Source organism: Psammomys obesus, unplaced genomic scaffold (genome assembly GCF_907164565.1).
Source record: "Psammomys obesus unplaced genomic scaffold, mPsaObe1.curated_primary_1811, whole genome shotgun sequence".
NCBI classification, from domain to species: domain Eukaryota; kingdom Metazoa; phylum Chordata; class Mammalia; order Rodentia; family Muridae; genus Psammomys; species Psammomys obesus.
The window spans coordinates 2,566,021-2,568,893 of NW_026590767.1; the positions used below are offsets into that span (position 1 = coordinate 2,566,021).

The following is a 2,873-nucleotide window of genomic DNA, read 5'->3' on the forward strand; positions in this document are numbered from 1 at the left end:
GAGGAGGAGGAGGAGGAGGAGGAGGAGGAGGAGGAGGAGGAGGAGGAGGAGGAGGCAGATGTCAGCAGTGTGTCACGCATAGCCCCAGGCAACCAGGCTGAGCTCTCTCTGCTGCTGGAGCCAGGCCTGCTCAGGGTAAATGTTTGTAGCCTTCGTTTGGGTTTTGCTGACAAGAGGTAGTGTGTAATTCCTGAGCCCCCTTGACTCCCTGAGGACTCTCTGCTCCTTGTTTAACTTCAGAATCTTGTAGCTCACTCAATACAAAGAAATCCCATAGTAGACAGGCAGCACTTCCTCCAGAGTGCTACAGAAGGAAGAGACAAAGACGAGACTGTCTGTTTCATTGGGTGGATGGCTTCTTTATGGGTGTGTGAGAGCATGTCAATATGTTTCTGTATGTGTGTGTGTGTACATGTATGCAAGTGTGAATATACTTTGCATGTGGGGGGAGAGTGTTGGATTTCTTTTATTTTATTTCTTTTATTTTCTTTTATTGTAATCTTGTCAAAACAGATTACAAGCTGGGCCTGGTGGCATAAATTTATAATCTGAGCTACTGGGAAAGGCAAGGTGAAAGTCTAGTCTGCACAACTTAATGAGATCCTGTATCAAAATCAAAAAGTAAGGGACTACTTGTAATGGCTCAGCAGTTAAGAGCACTGGCTGCTCTTCCAGAGGACCTGGGTTTGATTCCAGGCACCCATATGGTGGTTTACAATCATCTCTAACTCTAGTGCCAGGGGATCCAACATTCTCTTCTAGACTCCTTGGGGACTGGGCACCTATGTGGTGCAGGAAACATCAGAACTCTGTCTCATTTCCTCTAGATGTCCCCACAAAAGCTGAAGTTCCTATCTATGCCCAGTGCTCAGGCTGAGCCTGAAGATACTTTGGGGGAGGCTGAGAACCCATTCCCTGTCACTCACATGTAGATTGCTTCCTAGTGCCAGGACTCAGTGTTTGAAGGGCAACCTCAGTTTTTCAGGGAATACCCAGGAGCAAGAAGACAGCCTGGCCAGTTGGGGCACGCCCGTAATTTAGAACTTATGATTGTGGTGAGGGTGGGAGCTAAGACTCAAGAGTTGCTAGGAACAATGAGGCCTCAGCAACAGGGTGTCATCTTGGAGACACAGTGGGGACAGGACAGAAGAAGCCAAGGGAGAAGAGCAGAGAGGAAGGACCCTGTGGCATGGCATGTGGGAGAAATGACGAGCAGTACATTGGCTTATGCTTGGGACTAGATAGAGCTTCAATACGGGCAGTAAGTAGCGCAGGGCTTGTGTGCTCTGAAGGCCTCCTCTTCTGACAGCCAATACATCTTGATGGCATCGCTCGGGTGGATGCCCCTTGCTTTAAAATCCTGGTTCATGAGCATCAGGTCTCCAGGGAAGCCAGCGATGGGGAAGAGGTTCCTGTTGGTCAGGCCCGTGGTGCACCGTTCCTGTCTCTTCCTGGGAAGAAAGGTTTTCTGGTCATTCCACCGGCCTACCACACACTTTTTGGGTTCTTCTGACTTGAAAGTCACATTCATTACAATTTCTTGTGGGTTTGTGTGTTTGGACCCCGCCTCCCCTTTCTCCCCATGACTCGCTTTATTGGAGCTTTCCACATCGCTGTTTTCACCGGATTTGTCTGTCCCTGTGGAACTCAGCTCTGCTCCAGACAGCAATGTGGCAATCTTGAGCCGTTGGATGTACGTTGAAAACTGCTTATTTCTGAGGTCGTGCGCCAGCTGTATCCTCTTTAAGTGTTTGTTAATGCTGAGCAGCTCTCGGGGGGGCATTTCAAACTCCTCTGTGGGCACAGAAACAGTTGCTGTCCATATTTTTTCTGGGGGTCCCCTCAGAGCAGGAGGAAGGGGCTGTCTTTTATATTGCATTGCCACTTTGTAGTCTGGCGACCGTTCCCTTAGCTTCCTCAGCATCTTCCATTCTTTGTTGACTTTGTCAGCCAAAAATCTTCTTGCCGCTATGGTGTGAACACCACCGCAATTCTGAAAACGGGAAAAAGCTTGTTAAAAGTCTCAATACCTAGGGGTAGGCAGCCCACCATGGAACGAATTACCCAGTGGCTGGTACTCCCTTCTCTGCTGAGAACATTTGAATCCCTGTAAATGACAAAGAGGGCAGATATTGGGAATTAAATAGGCACGGGTTCAAAGCCTGGCTCTCCTTTCATCCACTATGAATTTAGAGTAATTATATTGACCTTACAAAGGTTATTGTGAAGTCTCAGAAGATCATATGTATGATCAACCAGTGTGTGCATATGTGTGAGTGCGTATGAAGTGTGTATGTATATTTGTGTGCGCACGTGCGTTTTTGTGTGGTGCTTGTGTGTGTGTGTGTGTGCATGTGCGTGTTGTGTGTCTCTGTGCGTGTTATTTTCTCATCACTGTGACCAAATCCCCGACAAGAAGAAATCGAAGGGAGAAAAAGCATTTACTTCGCGCACAGTTTGACAGGACATAATTCCTCTTGCTAAGGAAGGTACGGTGGCGGTGCGGAGCAGCTCCCCTCCTCTCAGAGGATCAGGGCAGCAGCCAAGGCTGGGCCCCAACTGGAGGGCCATCCCCTCAGCGACCCACTTCTTTGTTCAGCTAGACCCTGCCTCCCAAAGGGTCCATAAGCTCTCAAAACCGTGCCACTTCCTGGAGACCACATGTCAAAACGCGTGAGTGTGTGCGGGACGCTGCACACTCAAAGCGCAGCACAGTGACTGTAAGAGGAGCTGAAACCTGGCGGCTTCGTCTATACCGCTTACATTTGCAGCTTATCCTTATTTCTGTTTTTTTTTTATTTTTTTGATTCTTTTTAAAAAAATATTAATTTGTTAAAAAATTCTGTGTGTCTGCGTGTGTGTGTGGGGGGGGG

At 48.2% G+C, this 2,873-nt stretch overlaps 1 protein-coding gene across 1 annotated transcript in view; it reads left to right on the plus strand.

The window, feature by feature from the left end:
• Dmbt1 (deleted in malignant brain tumors 1) overlaps positions 1–2,873 on the plus strand; it is a 98,502-nt gene that overhangs the window by 45,804 nt on the left and 49,825 nt on the right. The gene's annotated exons all lie outside the window — the stretch shown is intronic.